General features: G+C 34.4%; 1 long non-coding RNA gene across 1 annotated transcript in view; it reads left to right on the top strand.

Moving 5' to 3' along the window:
• LOC117975487 (uncharacterized) overlaps positions 1–18219 on the top strand; it is a 216848-nt gene extending 198629 nt beyond the window's left edge. Inside the window, exon 3 of the long non-coding RNA XR_010108846.1 lies at positions 18092–18219. This is a non-coding gene — a long non-coding RNA (uncharacterized LOC117975487). The remainder of the gene's footprint in view (positions 1–18091) is intronic.
• The last annotated feature ends 9680 nt before the right edge of the window (positions 18220–27899 follow it).

Raw genomic sequence — 27899 nt, 5'->3', positions numbered from 1 at the left:
ATGTCACTGCGTTGTTAACAGTGTTGATAATACTATAAAGTTTAGTAGTGTAGCATTATAAAAATATGCCAAGTGCATATTATATCTAATTAGTTCAGTAGAAATGAGAAAGATAATAATTGTTTGAAAGTTTGAACCTGTAAACATTTTATCTACAATGCATATAAGTTAAGACTTTAATATTATTCTGTATTCTGTTTTATGGGTCTTTGGAGTTAAGAATGCCTGCACACTGAGAACCACATAGTGACTAAAATCTCACATTTTCCTCTATTTAAACTTCTGAAAAACATTGTTTATATAGCATATTATGATGTCATTTGGGCAGACACAGAGGAGTACACTGTATTTAAATATGCTAGAACAGATTTTATTTTAGGTTGTCATCACAGAGACAGATTGTAGATTATGCTGAGTACTTTTGTTTGGTTAATTGTTTGTTTTTTTTAACTTGCATTTCACCTTGATGTCTCAAGAATACTTGAAAAAAGGATAGTTAAAATGTAAAAGGATATAAAACTCAGACAATTTTATGATCTATCAAACAATCATAATTCCTTTATTTTTATTAAGATATTATACTTTTTCCATCAGCTTTTATAATATTCAGCACTCCAGAATGCTAGAATTTCTCCTCTGCATAAATATATATTCTCCCATGAAATGTATTCTAAAAGTGACATATGGGTAGATAATACCTTTTTATTTGTGGTTACACAGACTATAGCAATGGTTGGTGCAGTTCCGGTGAGACAGCATTATATAATACATTAGGAATTAAATATATGCAGAATAATGGAGCAATTAGAAATACCAATGTTGCCTTTGAATTTAAGTAGCATCATTTTTAAGTTGTAGCCTAGTGTTGCATGCATTCACACAAATCAGGTTGAAATGTCAGTTATGCCACTTAGAAACATTGTGACTTCGAGAAATTTTCCTAATCAACTTGGGCCTCAATTTCTTCACATGTAAGTTGTGATAATAATTCATATGGTTCATTTGAAAAATTAAATGGTTAATAACTATATTGTACTTCACACAGGTTACTACATGACCCAGAGTAGGCATTCATTAAATTAATGTCGTTGCTATTATTAGAAACAGAATTTGTGTCTGGTCTTGTGAGACAAATTGGCATCCAGTCTTTTCTTTGATTAATGGGGAGGAGGAGATCAGAATAGGAGGAAGATAACTGCTTTATCTCATTTATAAATAACCTGTCTAAAAAAGTTGCATGTAGCTAGTTGTTTAGACCTAGAGAGTAATTTTCCCATGGAAACAATGCTATAAATGGTAGGTTCTCCGAGAAACCAACAGAACTCTATTTAGGCCACAATATGGTTGCAAATGTGTAATTGCAAAGGAAAATAGTAGGAAAATGATAGTGTTGCAATAGTACCAATTACACAAAACAGAGAAAAAATAGAATAAAATTAGTCCTTTGTATTGAATTCTTGGAGTAGATAAAAATATTTAATAAACAAATGAGGAAATGCCCAACATAAATTTCTATAGAGATTCTGAGAGTCAATTTATTACATTTCAGAGCCTTTAGAGAATGATTAGTCTTTAAACATAAGCTGACTTCATTTTGTTTTCTTTTTTTATTTTTATTTTTATTTTTTGAGATGGAATCTCTCTTTGTCACCAGGCTGGAGTGCAGTGGTGCAATCTCAGCTCACTGCAACTTCTGACTCCCTGGTTCAAGCAATTCTCCTGCCTCAGGCTCCCGAGTAGCTGGGATTACAGGTGCATGCCACCACACCCAGCTGAATTTTGTATTTTTAGTAGAGATGGGGTTTCACCTCATTGGCCAGGATGGTCTCGATCTCCTGACCTCATGATCCACTCGCCTCAGCCTCCCAAAGTGCTGGGATTACAGGCTTGAGCCACCGCGCCTGGCCTTGTTTTCTTTTTTCTCTCTTTTCCTGCTTAAATAAAATAAAAGATGAAGTGTAGAAGAAAAATGAATATATAGAGAAATCTTCTGATTTTGGAATGGAGAGGATGTTCAAAATAAGAAAGAAAAGAAGAAGATTATCAAAGAGGGGAGTAGGAGTTTATTGAAAAAGGAAAGGAGAGAATGGCTGAATGAGAGTAAGGAAGAGCTACAGAGAAAAAGTGAAGAAGGGAAAGAGGAGTAGAATTTGTTGAAGAGTTTCAAGCAATGTGAGATATGGGAAAAATAAAGATAATCCATAGCATAAGGATCTGACTGCAATATGAAGCCCTCAGCAAGTATGAAATTTCATTAATATTTGAAAATAAAATTTTACAATAATTTTGCATTCTACAAGGAAAAAGATGAATACACTGAAAACCAATTACTTTTCTTAGGCCCATCAAAAAATTCAGGTCACATAGGAAACTGACACCCAGCAATCTGAAATGAAGGGGAATATAGAAAACTGTGTCAAGGATAACTAAGTCCTTCTTCTGGAATGAGAAAATTCAATTTATACTTGAATGCCAAAGCAACAAAAAGTTATCAAATTTACTGCACCAGCAAAATTATTCTTCAGAAGTGAAGGAAACAAAACATTTTCAAATACTGAGGGAATTTATTGCCAGTAGACCTCTCCTACAAGAAATATTAAAAGATGTTCCTCAGAGGAAAATGATATAGGTCAGAAACTCAGGTCTATATCAAAAGAGAAAGTGTGTTGAATACAGAAAAAGTTAAGGTTATAAGGTGCCTGCATTCCTCAAAAAGTGTTATTTAAAAGTGGACTTAAATTAGTTGTAAAGATTTATTGCAAACTCTAAGGCAACCACTAACACAAACTTTAAAAGAGGTATAATTGATATGCTAAGTGAAGAAACAAAATGAAATCTTATAAAATGCTCAGTTATAACCAGAAGGGACAGAAGAGTAGAGGGAAAATAGAATGAAAAACAGAGAATATGTGCAATGAAGAGAACACAGCAACATGGTAGGTATTAATCAAATTATATAAACAATCACCTTAGATGTAAATGGCCTAAATACAACAATTAAAAATAAAGGCAATCAGAGTGACTAAAAAACAAGACCTGGCCTGGCATGCAGTGGCTCATGATCTATAATCTTATCAATTTGGGAGGCTGAGGCACGAGGATCACCTGAGTTCAGGAATTTGAGACCATCCTGGGCAACAAAGTGAGACTTTCTCTCTACAAAAAAAAAAAAAAAAAACTTAGCCAGGTGCAGTGGCGCATGCCTATAGTCGCAGCTACTCAGGAGGCGGAGGCAGGAGGATTGTTTGAGCCCAGGAGTTCAAGCCATGATCATGCCACTACACTCTAGCCTCAGGGAGAGAGGAAGACCTGGTTTCAAAAAAAGGAAGAAGGAAAGAGAAAGAAAAGAAAGCAAGAAAGAGAGAGAGAGAAAGAGGAAGGAAGGAAAGAAGGAAGGAAGGAAAGACGGAAGGAAGGGAGGGAGGAAGGGAGGGAGGGAAAGGCCCAACTATACATTTTCTACAAGAAACCTACTTTGAATATAAAAACTAAGATAGGTTAAAGGGAAAGATGTGAGTGTATAACTATAAAACTTTTGGAAGATAACATAGAAAAGATAACATAGGTGATCTTGGGTTGTATTTATCATTGTATAATGATAAAGTTGCATCTTGGGTTTGGCAATGAATTTTTATATACAACATAAAAATCACACGCACACACACAAAAAACCCTGATTACTTAGTCTGTTAAAATAAAAAATCTGCTCTTCAAAAGAATCTATTGGGGTACAAAAATACAAGCCACAGACTGGGATAAAGTATTTGCAAAACACAAAGCTTCCAAACAACTTGTAAACAATTTTTTTAAACTTCTATTCAGTGTGGTAGTGGTACTATAAAATAAATAAATAATAAAAATTTTAAAACTCCTAAAACTGAACAATAAGGAAACAACCCTATAAAAATCATCAAAAATCTGAACAAACAACTCACCAAAGAAGATACAGAGGTGGCAAATCGACATATAAAAATATTCAACATCATTTTTATTAAGGAATTGCAAATTAAAACAAGATGCCCCTACACACCTATAAGAATTGCTAAAATTAGAAACATTGAAAATGCCAAATGCTGGCCAGGTTGTGGAGTAACAGGCATGTCATTCATTACTGCTGGGAATGCAAATGGTATATTCACTTTAGAAGACAGTGTGGTTGTTTCTTACTGTAGAATGTTCAAGGGATTTGGGGGGACTGCACAAGGAAGAAGACATGTAACACACAATAACAGATGACAAGATTTATTGAATGGAACAGGTTGCATGGAAGGGGGCTTCCATGCAGTAGTGAGCAGAACAAGAAAACTTTTAAGGGAGAAAGAGGGATTTGAAAGGGAACTTATGTGTCTAGGTGTTGTCTCTAAGTCACACAGCCAGCTATATCTAGATTAGAAATTCTGAAGGGTGGTAGTTGCATGGGATCTTATAATACAAGCCCTGTGTTATCAACAGACAATAGATGCTACATCTATTTGCATGTAGTATGCAAAGCAAGCAAGCTCTAATGACTAAAAATTTGGCTGTTTAGGTTGAGGTTAGCTGATGGGCTTGTGAGTGAATGGGTCTCATTGGGCAATGAAGACATAAACAACTTAGGGGCCAATATACAAAGGCCATCTTTGGCTTATTTATAAGATATTTGTGAAGCTAAATACAGTATTACTATATGATCTAGCAATCAGTTGTGTTCCTTGGTATTTACCCAAAGTTGAAAACTTATGTCTATACAAAAATCTGCACATGAATATGTTTTTTGCAATGTTATTCATAATTGCTAAAAGCTGGGAGCATGAAATATGTTTTTAATACTTGAATGGATAAACTATTATATTCATTCAATGGAATATTATTTAGCAATAAAAATTAGCTATCAAGCCATAAAAAGGACATGAATGAACATTAAATGCATATTGCTAAGTAAAAGAACCTGGTATGAATAGGCTATAGACTGTGTGATCCCAATTATATGATGTTCAAGAAAAGGCAAAACTATAGAGATATGAAACATCTAAGTAGTTTCCAGGGTCTTGGGATTGAGGGAAGTTGAGCGGGTTACCAGGTGGTTTTTAGGTGAAAATACTGTATGACACTGTTATAAAATATATATAACATTTTGCTTTTTAAAACCTGTAGAACTTTACAAAGAGCAAATTTTAACTGTAGCCTAGTTAATATACGTGTGTATACATGTGTCTCTGTGTGTATGTGTGTGTGTGTGTGTGTGTATCATTTAGGAGCTGTTTGAAATTCCAGCTAGGAAAGAATGATGACAATGAAAAGAGTCTAACTCTATTACAAATGTATGAAGCGATATCACTGAAGAGAGTGAAGGAAAAGGTGCAAACGTAGCTTTGGAGATAAATCTGTCTGTAAAACTAAAGGCAAAACGAACTGTGCATAAAAACTATAGTCTAGTTAATGATTATTTCCCTCAAGCATATAAGTTAACAATTCAGATACTGTTATACATGTATACTGGAATCAAATGAAGTAAATGGATGATGGATGGTGGGAGACATGCTTATATTATCTGAATTATATAGTTCAGGTAATATAAATTCCACGAAGAAAATGAAACAGGGTAATAGTGTAGACTGGACTAGGATGTTTTAGATATGGTGATAAGAAACAATCTCTAAAAAATTGATGTTTGAGAAAGAATGTAGATGATCAGAAGTTAGCTTTATGAAGATTTTGAGGAAGGGCATCCCAGGCAAAGGAAATAGAAACGTGTAAAACTTGTGAAAAATAGGAGCTAACTTTGTCAGCTCCAAGAGTCATAAGGAGACTGATGTGATTAAAATGTTTTACATGTTACAAGACAGTCCGAGTTGACAAGCTCAGTGTGATAGCTAATTGTGTAAGGCTTTGTACACCACAGGGAAATTTCTGCATTGTATTCTTAGTGGGAAAGGAGGCATTCAGGATTAGTGGCAAATAAATGAGATCATCTGACTTACATACTTAAAGAAATACATTGACTGCTTTCTCATTAAGCTCAAGAAACACAAACAAACTAAAAAAGAAACATGTTGACTGCCATGTGGGTTAGAGACTGTAGAGAAACAATTGTGGAGACAAAGTGACCAAATGCACATTATTAAAGAATTCAGTAGCTGATAAGTGGTAGGTATAGTGTAATAGACTTGGAGTGAATAAGAAGTGGTCAAATTCTGGATATATTTCTGAAAGGAGGGTCAAAATAATTTGTTCAAGTATCAGATATTGCAGTGCAAAAAGAAGATGACTCCAATTTGCTTTGATCTGAACAAATGGAAAAACAGACTTGGTACTATTGAGATGGGTGTGAGAGTAGGAAAAAGTTATTTTCATAGGAACAGTTATCAGGTGTTCTGTTTTGAAGATTCGATACTTTAGATGCTTATTAAACATAATGAAGATGTCAAATAGGTAATTGGTGCCTAAGTCTTGAACTCAGGAGAGATCTGGACCTGAAAATACAAATACAAGCACACTATCATCCAGTAGACTGTATTTATAGCCATGAAAATGGGTTAATTAAACCACCATAATATTACAGAAGGAAGAGAGAAAATAGGTTAGCTTTATATAGTAAATTCTTTAAAATTTACATATTGATTAGAGAAGTTGCCATAGATGGATTTTTTAAAAGTTGCCTTTGAGATAGAAAGAATAAAAAATAAATAAAAGGTAATGTATTATTTAAGGGCCGATGAAGAAACAAGCAGTTAAATAGTTGGGCAAGTTGAGCACATAGAACTATTAGACTTGTTAATGTGAACTTCAGCAGAGTGAAACAAAAAAAAATGACAATAATTAATGTTTATTGAAGGCATTATAATCTAGACACTGTTTTAAGTACTCTACATATATTATATCACTTAATCTGATTATTATATTGATTTTACAGATGAGGAAATGAAGGCATTGTGAGATTAAGTTAAATTATTATAGGATTGCGCCATTGGTAACTGAGGCAGTTAGGATACAATCTTGAGTACTCTGATTTTCATGTTTATACTCTCAACCACTGCAAGATATGTAATGATGAAGTCTTGGAAGCATGCTTATAAAGGAGGGGGGAATTAAACAAGTCTGGCAACTATCTTTTCTATTTTCAACATGTTACCAGAAATTCTAGTTAATCAATAAAATTCAAAAAACAGAGGCATAAAGATTTAAAGATACATATACTTCTTTTCCTCATCTGTAAAATCAAAATAATTATATATATAATTATCAATATAAGAAATGATGAATTAGAACTAAAAATGTGAGTTTGGCAAGTTATCCTGATGTAATATAAATAAGTAAAATAATAGCATTTCTTCTCTGAGGAATTAAAATCTAGATGGCACTTAGCTAAGGGTCATAATATTAAAGCAAACATAATTTTAAAGAAATACATTTTTCCTTTAAATTTAATTGTGATTTTTAAAAAAATTATTGAGGATTTATTATGTATTAGTAACTTTGATAGCCTCAACCAACGGGGAGATCAACAGGATGGAGTAACTGCCTCGAGGAGTTCAACATATAGTAGAGCAGAAAAATGAACTAGTAAATAACCATTGCAAAGTGTTATCCACTAGAACACACACATAAACAAATTGTTAAATACAAAAGGAAAAAGGAGTATTTTATTTCCCCAGGCTGTGAGAAGCATGTAGTCTTAGTCTTTGAGGGATGTTCGGTGAGTCCTAAAATCTTACTTGAGGACATTGAAGCAGAACATTGCAAGATAAGATGAGTTTCATAAATTAATGTCAGGTAGAGCAGTCATAGAGGAAAGGAAAGAAAAACAAAAGAATCATGCAAATGGATGGTACGGAGCTCAGGGCAAACCACCTGGCTCTTGTGAAAGAGGCAGGCATTTCAGAATGAGAAACACAGGCCGTGATGACACTGCACCCAATAAGTGAAGGGTGCTGTGTATCACAGAAATAGTGTGGTTTGTAGTGATGCAGGATTTTTGCTCCTTAGTTCAGCTAAATCCGGGTTCTTGTGTCAGAACCAGGAAACATTAGGCATAGGGACAGAATGAAGGGTGAGGAGAGTGAAATTTATTGGGCGAAAAGGAAAAAAACAAAAAAACAAAAAAAACAAAAAACTCTCAGCAAAGCAAGAGGGGATCCTGCCAACGGGCTCCCACTTCACAGATTGAATACCAGGCCGCCACACACACAAGCTGAAGAGAGGCCAGGCTCCTCCCCACTGCACAAGGCACAAATTCTTGGTGGCTCCACTCTGTTCTTGTAGTGTGCATGTGGGCATTATTCAGAAAGAATCATTTGGGAAAGGGTGGGCAAACAGGAGCATTTCTCCATCTGGGTCATGGGTTTCATCCAGCACCAGCAGTCTTCTCTTTTAGCCTTCAGGCTGTTTTAGGCTTGAAGGTGGGGTTTCAGCAGGGACCCTTGGCTGTCTCCTGTCTCTATCAGTAGTACACAGAAAATTAAAGTCGAAGATTATGAGTTTTTTATTTTTAATTTTTACGGGTACATAATAGAAATATATATATTTATGGATCATATTTTTAAAAGAAAACTTTTACAAATGTAAGGATGGAGGTGAGTGGAAAAAATGATGAAGGGAGATCAGGCAGGTCAAAGGAAGTGAAACTCCATTTCATTTTCAAACCCTTCTCAAGCCTCTCTTTCTAAAACATCTATTTCCTCAATATTTCTGATGAAAATGTTTCTGGCTTCTGAAGATTGATCTCTTTTATGTAACTCTTTTCAGCTACAACCATCTCTCTCCCTGAGATAAAGATGCTTTAGCACTGATCTGTACAATTGCTTTCTTGCTATTTTACTAGTATACATTACATTTTTGAAGTTTCACTCTAAGTCTTTGAAGGCAAAACCGTATCTGTCTTTCTAAAATGTCTGTTACATTCAAAGGACATAATTGGTAACAAATAAATAATTGCTGATTAATTCCAAATCTAAATCTCCAGCCTGGACTTCTCCCCTAAACTACAAACTCATGTATTCAATGATTTACTGGACATCTAAACTTGAGGTTTAATAGACATCTTAAGCTTAACACTTAGAGGTTGAGCTTATACTATTCCTTCTCAAACTGATCTCCCAAAAGTGTCTGCAATATTGTTAAATGGAAACTCTATTCTTTCCATTGCTCAGGCCTTAAAATGTGTAGCTTCCATTGACGCTTTGCTGTTTTTTAACATTCTACATACAATTCATTAACAAATTCTGTCAGTTTTATCATCAACATTTATTCAGAGTCTGTTTACATTTATGCAGAATCAGCTTACTCCTTTCTGACGCTATTACTATGATCATTGCTGCATCTCCATTCCAAGCTACCTCACTCACAGTTGGATTTGTTAATAGTCTCCCTAATGGTTTTCCTGCTTCTTGTTTATGTACATTCAGTATATTCTCAACAGTAGCCAGAGTGACCCTGTTCAAAGGTAAGGTTGGTTATGTTGCTTCTCCTTTCATTTCAGTGGCTTCTCATCTAAATCAGAACAAATATCAAGTTCTACGTAATGATTTCCAAGGCCCTATGTAAAGTGGACCCTGTTATTCCTGTGTGGCACTCTCTGTACTGTTTTGTGCTCACTCAGCTTTAGTCACTTGGAATCCTGACCATTTGTAGAGTATACTAGACAGTCTGCTAGAGCACACTAGGGCATTTGTTCTTCTCTCTGTGTGGAGTGCTCTTCTCCAGTCATCACACGGCTTGCTGATTCACCAGCTTCATTTCTTTGTTCAAATGTTAACTTCTCAGTCAATCCTCTGGAAAATCCTGCATACAACTGTGATTCTCTTATTTAACACTCCCTTTTCTTAGCTCTTATCATTATTCAACATAATTCATACCCATTTGTTTATCTTTTTATCACCACTGGGAAGAAAGCTCTGTAAGGAAAGCAATGCATTCACTGTTCCTAAAAGATTCCCTGGCACTTAATTGACACTCAAACATTATTTGTTGAATGAGAGATTAAATGAAATCATCAAAGATAAATTGTTGAGTTAATTGAAAACAGAGTAAATCTGATGTCCTAACATATCTTGTCTCAGTTAATGTGTCCCATTAAATTATGGCACTAACTTAGCCACTGTAATAAAATTCTTTCATGCTAATATTGTGAATTAAATATTTGTTTAGAGAGAAATTTTGGTATGAAGACTAAGCTTCTACTCCAATCTAAATGGCTTCAGGCTTCAAAATGATGGGATTTTTTTTTTTTTTTTTTTGTCTGAACAACAGTACTGAAATGATCACAGCAGGAGGATGGATTAATGTGGTTAAAAGAAAAAAGGGAAGCTTCAAGAGAGACATTCACTTATTTCAGTTTTATTGTTGGCTCCAACATAAAGGAATCATTTTTTCTGATTTATCTTTTTTTCTAACTTACCTAATTTGCTGAACTCTCTCCATTTACTGATGCCTCCTTACCAATCTGACAAGCTGACCCCCTGCCTGGAGAATCCTCCTCCTTCACAAACCTGTTTTTTTTTTTTCTTTCTCTACTGCCACCTGATTATTTTTCCTTACTCATACTTCCCCTCTGTCAAGTTTTCATCACCTGATACATTTTTATTGAAATTCTTTTTGCCATCCAGTCCATATTAAAAAGTACTTCAATGTCATATTACTAAAATTCACATCTGTGATGGCTACTGATCCCCAGAAAAGGTCTTCCTTATCTTTTTTACATACAAAATATTGAGTTTATCTTTGAAAAGCCAGCTCATGCATTGCCTCCTCTCTGTGTTTTGACCTCACTCATCTAATCATAATTCTTCACCCTGAACTGTTTTCTTACCTGCCTTCCCACTATAGATTATTAGTACCTCAATTCTAATATATCTTATTATATTATAAGTACTTCTTTCTGTTTCTGGCATCTGAGATATAGAGAGAAGTCTTTGAAAAAATAATTTGAGTCATTTTCATGTTTGCATTATATTTTCTGGCACTGAGTAACTACCGAAGAAGAAAACGATTTTATGCTAAATGCTTTTGATTCATAAAAAAATTATAGCTCAGATTATACTAGAGCCCAAACATTTTATACAAGTTAAATCTGACTAGCACTAATGTAGTCATTAATTTGGAAATTAGGCATATGCTTGCAATTTCATATTAAGCCATTTCAATTCTTAATTTTCCATAGGTATAAAAGGGAGGCAGGAAGGTAAAAGTTAAGAAGTGAAGGAAGAAAAGGAAGAAAAGAAAAGGAAGGAAGGAAGAAGGGAGGGAGGGAGGAGGTGGGGAGAGGGGAGAATAAAAGGAAAGGAAGACAGGAAAGCAGAAAAGGAGGGAGAAAAGCAGCAAAGATAGTTGTCTAATCCACAAAGAATACTCAAAAAACAACTCCAATGTTTTGTGGGTTTGCTTTTCATCCATATTCCCCTGAAATCAACTTTTCCAGGAATTTACTTTTGTACTTACTAGTTTCTTTAGCTGTGTGATCATTTTCTCACATTTGAGCTGTCAAAATTATCTTTTATTTTAATTGATTATAAAGCTGTCCTTGTTATTTAAACTTTAACTCAGTTACCAAACTACTCAGTTAACTAATTCAGTTACCAGTTCTCAAAATAAAATTAGATTATGATGGCAGCTTTTCCTGAACCTTTCTTCCCATATTCTTTGCTAAGGGCAAAAAGGAGGAAAATAGAGACTAATATTCTCACCTGGAAAGCAAATGTAAAGAAACATTCTATTCGATGTTGACAGTATTTTTCCCATAGGCATGCACAAGCATCGGTTGGTGGAAATGGTATAATAGCAATGAATTTTAAAACACAATTGGCAATATCTATCAGAATTTAAAATGTATTTATTATTATTTCTAAAAGTCTCACACATGAAATCTATCCTATAGATGTATCTGCATATATATGACATGATATAAATGAAATGACGTGTACATCGATAGCATTGCAGCATTTTTGTCATAGTAGCATATCAGAACTAGCACAGAAATCATTAATGAGGGAGGGAAGAGTTAAATTAACTATGATTTTATACTCACAATGAGATAAAATGCAGTTGTAAGGAAGAACGAGGAAGTTCTTTGTATTCTGAAATGGAGAGATATTGAGGATATGTTGTTTGTTTTCTATACAGGAATTTATTTGATTAATGAAAGAAAATAATGTATACAGTTTTTCTTAAGTTACAATATAGTAAATTTTCAATATAAGAATAGATGTTTACATGGTTATATTCTGTAGAGATAGAAAATAAACTAGCATTATTACTTATAAAAATCAGCCCACGATGAGGGTTAATTTGAAATTATATGAATGCACCTTATTGATCACCCTGAACCAAATAAAATCTCTGTACCTGAACATACTTTAGATTCATAAACACGGATAGGAATTTTTTGTCTCTTAAAGCATACATTGTTAAATGCATGGCTTACATGACAAAATAGAGTAGAGATATTACATGACTCTCTTGGCAAACATGGAATACTAAATTGTTCTTGTTTCAAAATACATAGATTGAAGCTAGATTGTTTTTCTTCATTTTTTAATTTAACCATATAATGACATCATCTTTTGCAGTAAATTTCTGATAGAAACTTGGCTTTGAGAAAAAGATACTCTTCACAGTCAGATTTAAAGACAATCTAATTTCAAACCCCAAATTTAAGTATTCTTGTGTAATTTTATATTACTTTTAATATGTCGAATTACTTCGCATTTATAACAACAAAAATCCACTGACACCACTTCTGTTTGTTTCTCCACTTTGGCTGCCTTCCAACTCTTCCCATCTTCAGCAAAGAGCCAACCCACCTAAAGGGAAGCTGCGACCCACGTCCCACTACTGATTGGTATACACCTCACAGCCTGAACACCGAGTCTTTCTCTGAGAAATTGGAAAGGCTCCTGTGGGCTGCTGGGAAGCTTAAATGCAGTTAGTAAGTGAACAGATTGTCTTTCAGAACTGGCCAAATTTTATCTTCCATATTGAAAAACAGACTCCCAGAAAGCTTTTGTTTTTCCCCCTTTTTTTCTCATTCAAGAGTAAAAGCTTTACAGCTTTCTTCTTTTAACCAAAATGGACCCAGCACCTATCCTGGGTTTTATGGATTTCATCTTTATTCTAGCTCAAGGTATATAGCATTATAAGAACAACACTGCTACCTCGCTCTGTTTTTAATTTGTATTGGCTGGCTATCCACTTACCACAGGGTTTCGGGAGGAAATTCTCTTGACATTTTGTAGATAGGGCCTGGTGGGACCTTCTTTATGGAGTAAGATGATGTTCAATACCAAGTATTCGTCTTTCTCAGCAAAGGGCAGGTAGCCTGTATCCTGGTGGCAACAACTTGATTTAATTTTTTGTCTGCCTTTTTGATTAAATTCTCTGGTGTGCAAAGAGAAGAAAAGAAACAATTTCAGCTTGTTATACTTGAGCAAAATTGTGAAATAAAGAAAGCACTGCACTGGGAGTCAGAAACTTTTGGCTACGTTCTTCCATCTGTATTTTTCTAGCAGGATCATCATCCTCTCACTTTGGGCCTCAGTCCTCTTCCTGGTAGAGTGGAATGATAATAATACCTACCTGCCTAAAGTAGGGCCATATTAATTGATATATAAAAGTCTTTGCAGATCTAGGTTTTGGCCATGAGATAAATAGGCTCATCTATGCTAACAGGCATAGCCGAAAAATTCCAAATAAAATGCCCACCACTTAGAGTGGTGAATGCAGTTTGTTGAATGCTTACTCCCCATCTAGAAATATGAAGGCACTTAAACAAAACATTGAGCAAAATCAAAAATGTTCCTAACCTCATTTACATTATAGTACTGAAGAAATGAAAGGTGATATATAGGTTGAGTATCCCTAATCCAAAAATCTAAAAATCTGAGATACAAAATGCTCCAAAATTTGAAAGTTTTCAAGCACCAAGATGATGCTCAAAGAAATGCTGATTACAACATTTCAGATTTTTGTATTTTTGGATTAGGGATGCTGAACTAGAAGTATATAATGCAAATATTCCAAAATAAATTTTAAAAAAATCTGAAATCCAAAATACTTTTGGTCCCAAGCATTTCAGATAAGGAATATTCAACGTGTACTAGGTGTTTTGCCTGATTAGAATACCATGTGCTGTGCCGATCTTGTTTTGCTTGAGTGTTCTCATCTGTGAAACAATCATTGTTTTCTTCCTACCAGCAGTATCAGAATAAACAGAAATGTTTAGTGAGATTTTTCTGCTTCCTCAGAATTGGCGTAAATAATTTATCTAATAATTTGGAGGCCTAGAGAACTCTAGAACTCTACTTACATTCCAAGTTGGAGAACTTCCAGCTGTTTTTTGTTGTTGTTGTTGTCGTTGTTGTTTTCAAGCTGAGAGGTACCAAGGAGGAAAAAGGCATGCAAATTCTTCCATCTCATACAAAAAAGCGTTCAAGTTTGGGAGGACACTTGTAACTGTATACCTGAAAGAGCACAATGTACTGCTCTTTGAACTTTGAAAGTAAGGTTGCTTATCAGCTGACCTTAAAATAGGGAGATTAGTCTGAGTTATCCAGGTGGGCCCAATGTAATCACATGAGCCCTTAAAAGCCGAAGCGAAAGGCACGAGAACAAGTCAGAGAAATGTGGCCGAACTGAAAGATGTTTCAATCCTGAAACAGAGGCGACCCACTATTATTGGAAGGAGGCTACAGACCATATGATAAACACAGAAGGACTGTGGATACCTTAGGAGCAAGATTCACAGCCAACAGAGAAATGGAGGCTTCAATTCTACAACCACATGGAACTGAATTCTGCCTAGGTCTGAAATTAGATTATATCTGGAGCCTCTAGTAAGAAATGCAGCCATACCAACACCTTGATTTTAGTCCTGTGAGATCCAAGTCAGGTCTACCCTTCCAGAAACTGTGAGGTAATGAATCTGTGTTGTCTTAAGCTTCTAAATGTGTGATAATTTATTGTAGCAACAAGGGAAAAATAATACAATTATATCCTCATCCTTCTGTAGATATATTTGCCTTCCTGTCCCTGTGGAATGTAGAAAGCTGGGTCAGCAAAAGGGGAAAACAAATTAGTGAGGTCAAAATATTATTCCCCTTCTGCTTTTTAACTTTACCAATATTGATATGATGGCTCTATGCTTATATTATACAGCATTTGACCTTACATATAGAGTAGGTTCTAAAACAGTGTGTGTGTGTGTGTGTCTGTGTGTGTGTGTGTGTGATGTGTATGAGAGAGAGGTTTGGATTAATGGTTCTTCATATATTCACTGTGATTTACAGCACTTTCTCAGTTAAACCTTTCATGAATTAAGTGTCCTGATCTGTGTACTACATGTAAATAAACAGGAACAGAAATTGTAAGTGATATGCTCAATGTCAATACGATGAAATTGTGACTGTGCAAAATGGAACAAACTAGGGAAATGAAACATCTAACATTAGTGCACCTGAAAAAGTAGTATGAGGTCACCAGAGATTAGAGAAGAAGCCAGAAGACCAGGCATGGTGGCTCACACCTGTAATCCCAGCACTTTGGGAGGCTGAAGCAGGATCGATTGAGCTTAAGAGTTCAAGACCAGCCTGGGCAACATTACAAAACCCCGCCTCTACAAAAAATTCAAAAATTAGCCAGGCATGTTGGCAGGCGCCTGTGGTCCCAGATACTCTGGAGGCTGGGTGGGAGGATCACTTGAGCCTGGGAGGCAGACATTGCGGTGAGCTGAGATTGCACCACTGCACTCCAGCTTGGATGACAGAGCGAGACCCTGTCTTAAAGAAAAGAGAATAGAAGAAAAAGCCAGAAGATAGTTTAGCCTAAAGCAAGGATACCAAGAGGTAGACTATGTCTCACTATTTATCAGGATAAGAATACATGAGGTTTCCATTAATTACAGGAACACCTTATTTATTGTCTGAAGCTTAAGTTGACTTATCACTATTTTGAAGTAAGGTGCCTCCTTAGCAAAGGGCCCAAGTGACAACAAAATGTGGAGTAGACCACCATAGTAAGGGCTCAATAAATGTCAAGCATAATTACACTAAGCAGTCACTACTTCGATGACTCATTTGCATTAAGCATTTAAAATTAAAAAGAAAAACTTGTCAAAATTTTAGTAGGTGAGTGGTAGAGACAGAAAGAATAGCTTAAGGTAGATCTGTGCAAATCTTATAGTACCCTTTGTACAATCACACATCTTTCTCCTAAAAGGCCCAGCATTACCATAGAGAGGTAAACAAAAACCAGTTCTCATTAGCTGGGGAACTGGTGTCATGCCACATGATAGGGACAACGACCTCTCTGTATGGCTAGTGTGGAGTTGCTATTTTTACCTTTTCTTCCCCTGTATATTTTCAAGTAGAGAAATAGGTAAAAGAAGAGATCCAGAGGAAAGAGTAGATCTTGAGTCTACCCCACCCAACCTGGTGGAAAGGACTGCAAAGCTAGACTCAATTTGGGAAGGAGAAAAACTTTGAATATATGTGAAGACATTTAAAGCGATTGAAATTCATGGGCTCAAATTAGAAGCAGTTACAGTAATCAGTTACACAGTGGGAAAGGAGATTTCAAGGTCCATAGCAAGTGTTAGAAAAAAGTAGAAATATTTTCTACTTATACTTTAATTCTACTTATACAATAATTTTCAATTTATCGGACAAACTTTATGTTGTTTGCCTCATGAGTTTTACACACACACATATACACACACAGTAGGTTCTCACTTAACATTGTTAATAGTTTCTTGGAAACTGACTTTAAGTGGAAGGACATACAATAAAACCAATTGTTTTTCTTTTAACATTATAATGAAATAATGAATGAAATGACTATATTCAAGGGCCTGCTGCATGCTGTTTTTGTTAAAGTTGCTGTTTCCAAGAACCTTCCAATGATGTTAAGTGAGAACTTACTGTATATATTAACTTATGTGTAGATTATATTATCACAAGAAAAATATAAAATTTGTTAAAATATTCCTCAAATTAGCCATTATATTTATGACTGTTATATTTAATTTATTGAGCACTTACTATGAATAGGACCCTATTCTAAAATCTGTACATGTGTAATATCCAAATTATCAATACTGCCTTAATGAAAATTTTGGTGACATGAAAAATCTTAGGCAGAGTGAGCTTAAATATCTTTTACAATATCTCAGAATTATAAAGCATTATAATCATGATTTGAACACTTGAGGTTAGACACTGGGGCTTTTTTTTTGCCAAACTTCCTTTTATTAAAAAAGTGTGAAAGGTTCAGATTAGAAATTCAAAATCCACTCCAAATTGTTTACCCAAAGCAAGAAAATCAATCACAATTAATGAATCAACCTACTTCCACACACACAATATTTACTTCGACAACCCCTTGACTTAATTCCACTAGCAGATGCCCAAGACATTATTTACTCTGTGTGCTTGACACACAATAAACAATTTGTTATTATATATGTATTATTATATATATTATTATATATCCTCAAAAATCAATTTTAATTGGTTTTAATCCTAAACAAATCAATTTTCGAAAATCTCTCAGTCATGTCTTCTTTCTTTCCTCTTTTATCCTTCTGTAATTCCTACCAGGTATATGTTGAAAACTTGCATTCGATCTCCCATGTCTCAACTGCTTTTATTTTTCAGTCTGTTTCTCATTATTATGCCTCCTATGAGATTACAGTAATGTAATGGATAATTGGGAATTTATCGAGTACCTACTCAGTACCAGATACTGCTCTTCACATTTTACAAAGTTGCATTCACATCAACTCAAAAATGCAAAATTTATTATAATTTTCATTTTATAGATGGAGAATCTGATGATAAAAGAGAAGGAAAGTATTCAAACCAAATAGGTTTGGTCTTAGGATCTCCAGTGCTAGCTCTTTCATTTTCTTCTGGTTTCAATTCATTAATTTTTCCTGAGCAAGATTAAGTCTACTCTTTAGCACTCCTGTTGAAAGTTCTAAATTTTTTTCTTCAATGATTATATCTTAAAATTCCAATATTTCCATATCATCCATTTTAATTTCTCCCTGTACAGAAAACTGATATTTTACACTTGGTTATTACAAACTATTGTCCATATAATTCTTTAATCTCTGTTTCCTTAGATTTTCTGCTTGCTGAACCTCTCAAATACTGAAGGGAAGTTTCCTGGCGGTCTCTCGTCATATGCTGTTTACTAAAGGAATAGTTTCCGATCTGCTGTAGGAAGTACTATGCTATCCATTTGTTCCAGGACCTTATCCTCTGCAGGTAAGCAGTCTTAATCTTGCAACCACAAATGAGGCAGATCAAATCCTAATTGTGAGTGCATTTACTTTAGGCTTCTGTACATTCAAAGTGAACCACTTATGGCTTTTTCTCAAGTTGATGAGCAAAGGTAATTCTGCTAAGGTAATGTGTGGGCACTGGTGTTTTCCTGGATTCTACAGATTATGCAGGGAGTCTCTTTTCCCTACCACACCCCAACCTCATATGTGCTTCTTCTATAAGTCCCAGACTCCAAGTGGATTAAGCTTTTTGCTACCTTGCTTTTTTTTGGTATTTATCTTTTTACTTTTGGCATTTATCTTTTTACTTTTGGCATTTAAAATCTTTTTAAAAAAATGTTTAAATGGTGTAGTTAATATTTCATCAATAATATCTATGAATTAGAGTGGATAAAGTAAAGTTGTTTTGCTCTTTTGGCCACATAGACCCAGAAATACATACGTTTTAACAAAACAAGAGTATACCAGGGTCTTTTAGCATGCAATAATTCAGCATATATACATTTTTGTTCCGTTTACATAGCGCTTTCACACATGACTTTAGGATTTGAAAAAATATATTTTTGAGATATATTATTTTTATTTTTGTGTGTAATGCATATCCAACTCATGATTTGAAAGTTTTTAAAAATTACACCAATTTTCTTAATCCAGTCTATCATTGTTGGACATTTGGGTTGGTTCCAAGTCTTTGCTATTGTGAATAGTGCTGCAATAAACATACATGTGCATGTGTCTTTATAGCAGCATGATTTATAATCCTTTGGGTATATACCCAGTAATGGGATGGCTGGGTCAAATGGTATTTCTAGTTCTAGATCCTTGAGGAATCTCCACACTAACTTCCACAATGGTTGAACTAGTTTACAGTCCAACCAACAGTGTAAAAGTGTTCCTATTTCTCCACATCCTCTCCAGTATAATAATAATAAAATAAAATAAATTACACCAATTTGACAAAAACAGTCTTATTTTCTACTGGTTTTACTGCAAAAAAAAAAAAACATAAAAACATGTGATTAAAGAAAGAACATTAACATAGATATAGACTAATTAAACAAAGAAATTTTGACCCAATTAATTATTTCTTCTCATTAAACTATTTCAAGTCTGTTTTTGAGTATTTGTTTAGAGCTCCTGTAAAAAGAACTCTCTAATAATAAGATAATATAAAAAGTCAGTTGCACCTGGGCACGGTGGCTCACGCCTGTAGTCCCAGCAGTTTGGGAGGCCAAGGTGAGCAGATCACCTGAGGTCAGGGGTTCAAGTCCAGCCTGGCCAACATGGCGAAAAACAGTCTATAGTAAAACTACAAAAAAAGAAAAATTAGCCAGGCATAGTGGCAGGTGCCTGTAATCCCAGCTACTCAGGAGGCTGAGGCAGGAGAATCACCTTTTTTGAAACTCCATCTCAAAGAAAAAAAAAAGTCAGTTGCTAGTTTTGTTTTTTTACCTCAAGTATACATATATAATATGTCATATATATCATATATATTATATATCAACACATATATAATATATATCATGCTCTGAAGACCAAAAATATAAAAGGTAAACAATTGTATTAAAATATTAATTTTTTTACATTTTTTCATAAGTTCAAAATTATGAGTTTGATTTAGAAAGATCTATATTCTTATAAAGAACCTGCTAATGTTTGACTGTCCCTCAGAATTATTTTACTGCTTCCAAATATACATGAAATGCAAATAGCACAATAATTTTTTTCTCTGATGTTACTTATTCTATTTTTATTTATTTATGTATATATTTTTGAGATGGAGTCTCACTCTGTCACCCAGGCAGGAGTGCAGTGGCGCGATCTCAGCTCACTGCAACCCCCACCTCCTGGGTTCAAGGGATTCTCCTGCCTCAGACTCCTGAATAGCTGGGACTGCAGGCACTTGCCACCATGCCTGGCCAATTTTTCTATTTTTTTTTTTTTAGTAGAGACTGGGTTTTGCCATGTTGGCCAGGCCGGTCTCGAGCCCCTGACCTGAGATGATTCACCCGGCTCAGCCTCCCAAATTGCTGGAATTACAGGCATGAGCCACTGCACTCACCCTGATATTATTAATTTAGATTTTTACCTGGTTGTCAAATTCATAACTGGAATATTTTTGTTTTGTTTTAAACCATATATGCTATTTTAATCTTTAAAAGAAAAGCTTCAAAGTAATTTATCCTTTAATATCCTTTAAAATTATACATTCATTTGCACATAAAACTAAAATAACAATGGTTTCTCTGAAAAAAAGCAATGTTATTTTGGTATTTTATCGCATGCAACATTTGCTAATTAAAAGGCAGTTGAACTCAACTTTGATAGTTAATACAAAGTCCTCAATTGGAATTTTTTTCTAACTACAAAAAAGCCATTTGTATTTGACACTTAGTTGAGGGTATTAGAGATGAATATTTATAAATATTTTGTCCACTATCTGATTATTTAAGAGCCTTTTATAAAATAACTGAATCTTAAGCTAATTCCCCATTATGCTCCTATCTCAGTCCATTCTTGCTGGTATAACAAAATATCTTAGACTGGGTAATTTCTAAACAGAAATTGACTGCTCAGAGTTCTGGAGGCTAGAGCATCCAAGATAAGGTACCAGTAGATTCGGTGCCTAGTAAGGGCTTACTTTTTGCTGCAAAGATGATGCCTTCCAGCTGTGTCCTCACATGGCAAAAAGAGTCAATAAGCTCCCTCAGGCCTCTTTTATAAGGGCACTAATTCCATTCATGAGCATGGAGTCCTTATTACCTAATCACCTCCCAAAAGCCCCACTGCTTAAATCATCACCCTGGGGTTAGGCTTTTACATATAAATTTGAATGGACACAACATCTAGATCAGAGCATTCCTCTCCTTCCCCCCAAAATTCATGTCATTCTCACATGCAAAATAAATTCATTTCATCCCAGTAGCCCCAGAAATATTACCTCATTTTAGCATTAACTCAAAAATTTAAAGTCCATTCTCATCTGAATATCATCAAAATCAAATATGAGTGAAACTCAATACAATTTAGTCTGAGTCAAATTTTCTTTCAGCTGTGGGTCTGTGAAATCAAACAATTTATACATTTTCAAAATACAATGGTAGGATAGGCATAGGATAGACCTTTTCATTCCAAAAGGGAGAAACATAAAAGCTGACAGGAATAATAGGTTCCAAGTAAGTCTAAAACTTAATAGGGGAAAAAAATAACTATTAAGACTCTAGAATAATCTTTGACTAAGTGTCTCACCTTTTGGACATGCTGGAGTAGGGATTGGGTCCCCATGACTCTAGGCAGCCCCACACCCATGACGTTGCTGGTCTCAGCCCGTGCCACACTTTCATAGGTTGGAGTCAATTGCCTTCAGTCCTCCTAAAATGGATGGAGTTGCTTCCAAGTGGCTCCATCAGTGTGGAGTTCTGAGGGTGGCCCCACCCATACGGTTCCACTAAGCATTACCCGAGTGTGGTTTTTCTGCAGTGCTTCCACTTTTGTAGCAGCACTCTTCCTGGATCTCATGCTTTAGTCTCCAGGCAGCTCCATCCTTCAAAACCTAGGTAAAGGCATCCATGGCTCAAAATTTTGAGTTTTCCTTTGACACGTGAATCACCCCATCCCATCTCAGGGTGCAAATTTGATGTTATTATTGTTAAAGAGGGCATGAGTAATGGGTAAAAGGTTAAATATTAGTATTTATTGAATCAAAGAAAAGAAGGAAGAAAAATAACACTGTTCTAAAAAATAATGAATGATTAAACTTTGAACCAAAATCTCAAAATTTTTATTGTTTCATACTCTACTAGGAGTTATATGACATCAAGAGAGAGAAACAATTACAGGAATCATGCCTGAAAATTTAAAGAGAATTGAGGTAGTGTAACTACCCAGTAAATTTTACCCAGTAAAAGGACCATTGGTGTAATGTCGGAATAACTAAATATCTAAATATAATCCTTAGCTCTTAAATTTAACTTGTGAGCTATCTTCCAGTTATTAATTACCTTGGCTAACATAAACATCATTTTTTTTAATCAGATAAGGATAATGAATCTCTCCTTATATTTTAGTTTGGCTAGTTAAGTGGAATCATATTTTGCCAGCATCTAAAATAGTTAATTAAACTAAATGCTAATAAAATATTAATCTATAGGTAATTTACTAAACAAATTGAGAATTTTAATTAGTAGTATCTCCAGTAAATTCATGGGTAACATATGTTTCTATATCATAATCTGTTTGACTTAAAGTTATTTGAATTAGGGAGCAATTTTTATTTTTATTACCACATAATCCTGGCATGGTACCTGGAACAAAGTAAGAAACAGACACATATTTGTTAAATATTGAGTAATAAGAAAGTTCATGCTATTTTACTTTATCATGAGTTTTTTTCTCATTCTTCAAATTTTCACTTAAAAAATTATCCAGTAAATACAGGATGGTCAAGAATATTTCACAGAATTGCCTTCAGTTACATTCATTATTCACATAGCCATCATTATTTTAGCATTAGAGACAGCATTTGAACAGTACCATGAAAGTACAATCTGCAAAATGAGAATTAATTATATGTAATAAAAGTTATGTAGATATAATAAAATTTTAAAAGTAAAATGATTCAAATATTAAGATATTTAAAATATTGAAACCTTTGGTCCTTCAATTATTTTCACATAATTTACCTAAATTGTGAGAGGTGGACTTGGGCTTTTACTAGTATTGGTAACTTTAATATATTACTTATAATTTGAGATTTCCCAAACTGCAATAAATGAAATATCTGTTAATAACTTATTGTTTGCTTATATTGAAAAGTTTATTGCATAAAGGAAATCCCACAGTCTGCTCTTGAATTGATGGCAATTATCATAACATTATGAAATCACTGTAACAAGAATATACAATTAATCAGTTCTATATTTCATACTAACATGTGTGTGCCCTGATGCATTGCTTTCAGCAATATAGCAGCTGCTCTTTAATGCATTTTTTATGTCTCCAAGTAATTCTTTCATGATGAATTACGGCACATTCAGCCAGAATTAATAATGCACCAACAGCATGTGTAAAAAATTAAGTCAAATTTTTACTGAAGAGTTAAATTTGATTTGAGATTTTAAATTTTAAATTTCAAATATATATATAAAACTTTTCATCTGATCAAAATCCTACCTTGAAAATATCTTTAATGGTCAGGAATATTGTAATGGTTAACTGGATAAAAAGTACATATTCACCTGAGAAATAAGTAGAAATTACCCATTCGCGACCATAAGTAAGAATTACCATCTTTGAAAGAGCTACCAGAGTAAACATTGTTAAATTTGTCATTTTAATTTGAGAGACTCTCATGTTACACATATTCTGTTATTTATGTGCTGTCCCCCTTACAACCCCTGTCCACCAGTGGAAAATATTCAGTAATTTTATTTTCCTTAGTCACTTTCACCTAAATGAACTCTATGAGAAGAGCCTTGAGTTGAATCATTTATACTGTATTATGAATTAAGTAAAATCAATTTAATCAGCAAGTATTCTTAGAATATTGATGGTTAAGGGATCACATCAGTCTGAGTCCAATCATGACAGAGAAACCACCCAGTAATTTGAACAAGAAAAGTTTATTGTGAAGAAATATTAGCTATACAAAGGAGTTGAAGTAATGAGGCATAGCCTTGTAAGAAGTAGAGAAACACTAAAGAATATTGATAGAGTATATAAAAGAATAGCCACTGTTTCTATGGCTAAAATAGAGCACCCAAGAAAATACAGACCATATGGGAGGACACAGCTATGGCTAAGTTAATGGCAAAGAAATGAGTGGCAGATAATGCAAAACTTGCTGAAGCTATTATCTTGAGCTTGCCCGTATCAACCCACTAGGATAGAGGGGAAAGTTATTTCCTAGAAGGTATCACACTGGAAACATTCTACTCCAAAACCACTCCAGAAGAGGATGTGAGGTAGAAGCTGTTGGCCCTTGAGTGCTGCTGGCTTTTATGTACTGCAGCAGATGGGAACTGGAGAAGCTGCAAGCACTGCACCTGCCAGGTGCGAGAGAAACTGTATATACTGTAGGAGGCTGCTAGGAGAGGACACTGGAATGAGAAGGCAAAACTCTTTCCTTCTGCAATGTCTCTCCAGCACCCTCTACTGATAAATCTCAACATCATTTTCAGCTTGTAAAGCAAAAATATTTAAAGTACAAAGATTCATGTTTATAGAGCAAGCAAAAATTTTGAATTTAGAAGTGAGAGCCAATAAATCCTTAACTGGCAGAGAGTAATAAATGCATAAGGACAATTATTCATGATCCCAAGGCAGTTACATGTGAAAATGTATTTGTCACATTAGGTGATAAGTATTATTAAAAGAAATCTAAAAGTAGGTCAGAGAAGGTGATACGAGTAGAGAGATGGGTCATGGAACACATATGACATAACATGCAGTTGGATGTGTCATACAGAGGGAAAAGCATGGTCAAAGCAACAGGAGGAAATGGAAGGGAATGACTAAAAAGTCCCCATTTGCTGTTACATTGCTATTTGCTTTTTGAGGACCTCTAAATAATGTGATAGATCTTATTTAATAGACAATTGAGATGATAAAGATTTTAAGTAAAGGACTCAGGAATTAAAAATGTGCTCTAGGAACATAATTTCCATATGGCAAACAAGACAACCAAAGCTGTTGTAGTCTACCAGAATTGTAAAGACTTATCTCTTACTATAAAATAGTTTTATTTTCATCTAAATAAATTTATATATGGGAAAGGAAGTGGAGTAGAGAATGAAAATGTAAACAGGTGCTTGGAAGCATGTTGATCCTCCATATCAACATGTAGGTTAGTAGTCCCTGCTCTGCCCTCCACTTGAGAACAGAATTAGCCATATAAGATAAAATATATAGGAATTATTATAAGAGGAAGGTCATATGGGGCTGCAAAGAAGAAAACTATTCATGATCACTCTATAATCGTATGCATCAAAGTTCATATAAATACATATGTGTATATATACATATGTATAGATATGTGTATGTGTATATATATATGTGTATATATATGTGTGTGTGTGTACACACACACACACACACACACACACACACACACATACTCATTGTCCAGTTCCCAAACTGTGGATGTTCAGGCTTCAATTAGCTTTTAGTTAATTGTGTTAATTGTGATGAAGTGCAAAATAAGCTAGTTAAACAATATGGATTCAGGTCTAGACTGTGCTCTCTATTGCCCATGTAATGTTAGGCAATAAAAGTGACCTATAAAATCGCAATTTTAATATAGCACATGATTGCCGTAGGAATAAAATATTGTAGGTGAAAATGTGTATTAATTGGAAAGTATTATGTATTAAGAAATACAAGAAATTGGTGTTATTCTGACCTACTTCAACTTTGTTGAGGCATGCTGGTATTTTAAATAACAAAGATTTATCTCTTAGAGAATCAATTTGTCAAAATTATATCCAGGATATATTTTCTTAAACCAATTTTTCTCCTAAGTATCCAGGAGGAAATCCATTTTTCCCTTCTGGACTGAACAATGAAGAAAATAGTGTCAAAGTTAAGGTTTTTGACAGGCATTTCACAATCTCATAGAAACCTCATGCATCTTTCATATTTCATCTTATATAACTTATAACTACTCCAGTTATATAACTTATAACTACGCTAATTTTTATATTTTTCAAATAAATAGCTTCAATATTTTTATTAAATGATTATACACATCCTCTTTTCCTTTTGTATAGGTCTACTCATTTAAGTGATATTACAAACTACAAACTCATTCTTTTTATTTAGAGATAAGGTTTTCTCTGTCACCCAGGCCTACTATAAATCTTGGTGTATAAAACATGAAAGTCAAATGCTATTTTTTAATTATTTTATAGATAGGATCTTGTTCTTTTGCCCAGGCTGGAGTGTGGTGGTGCCATCTATCATAGCTCACTGCAGCCTTGAACTCCTGGGCTCAAGGAATCCTCCTGCCTCAGCCTCCCAAGGCTACAGACATGTACTACCACACTTGGCTATTTTTTTTTTTTTGAGATAGGCTCTTGCTATATTGTCCAGGCTGGTTTTCAACTAGCTTCAAATGATCTTCCAATCTTTCCTGTGATTATAGATGTGAAGCACTGTGACTGGCTCAAACACATCCTTAACTTTCCAACATCCCTAATTTCAAGACTTCTTTTAATATATTTTGAATTTTAAACCATATGATTTAATATCCATATTAACATACTTATTTTAGTGTAAGTTTAAATAGATTTTAAAACTCCCTGCTGATAAGCTTACAAAATAAATAAAAGCTCATCAAATAAGTATTATTTTTATAGAAAACTATTTTACATGGGTCACATAGCTCAAGTAATAGAAATTATGGTAATTTCTATTTTCACTAATTTAAAATATATATTCAGCACTAAATTTGCATCGCTGAAGAAAATTGGCAATAATTGTTGTTTTGGACTATGCCATACCAAAAGGAAATGAGCCTTATAATGTTGACCCCTCAAACTGGCATTTCTCTAAGAAGTTAAAGGGGGATCTTGCTAGGATTAGAATAACAAAACGAGACTTGATGCTTGAACCTTATCCATTTTCATACAATGTGCCTCTCAGCAGAATAAATAAAAAAATTGTACCATCTTGCAGAGTGCAAGCTATCAGCAAAATGCAAACTAAAGGTTGAAATATAAAGGCAAAAACTTACCTATATTCATCCAGAATGAGCAAAGCATGTCACAGTGTTTCTGATTTTAGCTGAGGTAAGCTTAAGTATCGCGTGGTGAAGGGTGAATCTGAAATACAAAGACCTAATCAAATATTATGAGAAAGCAAAGACCATAACATAATTGAGGGAATATTACATGGAAATATCAGTGTTTGATGGCATTTAAAAAATATATCTTACTTGATCACATCAAGATGGCAATTAGCTTATCAATAAACTTAGGTCACTGAAACTATTGAACTCTTTAAATAGATTTAGGAATTTTAAAAAACATTGATTTATTCTAGTGAGGTATATCCTTTCCTCATTACACATTATAATGATTTTATCTGTACAGCAGAACATAAGCCTTATTGTTAATTATAAAAGCGATATGTGTCACAAAAGCGTATGTTTTTATTTTCCTGAAGCTCTGCAGAGTTAGTTATATATACCATAATGTTAAAAATGTTTTTCTTAAATTGAGTGTCATTGTTGATTATTTCCACTCACCTTTTAAAAACTCAATTGGAAACTACAGGGATTTCATTTTCTGGTTATGGTAGAATAGCTTATATCAGACATTTCTCAACATGAGAAAACATAAAACCTGGAATAAAAATGAAAACTGCTGTTTGAAGATATTGGAAAGCAACTTAGGCAGTCAGGACATCAAAGCCTTAAATTCCCCAAAGAAGAAAAACAAAATGAAAGGACTTCAGCCCTGTTTGCCAGTTCTGTTCTGGAGGCATTTGCCAACTTGTCAGTAGCACAGGGCCCATAAGCCAAGTAAAATGGAGAGGCTCAGAGCTTTTTGAAGTGGCTCAGAACTGTGGAAACAAAAATTAAGAGTTCAAGGCTACCACAATAGCTTGGAATTAAAATATGAAGATCTCAGAGCCAAGGCATCAACAG

Source organism: Pan paniscus, chromosome 10 (genome assembly GCF_029289425.2).
Source record: "Pan paniscus chromosome 10, NHGRI_mPanPan1-v2.0_pri, whole genome shotgun sequence".
Taxonomy (NCBI): Eukaryota; Metazoa; Chordata; class Mammalia; order Primates; family Hominidae; genus Pan; species Pan paniscus.
This window is presented reverse-complemented; position numbering and strand designations above follow the sequence as displayed.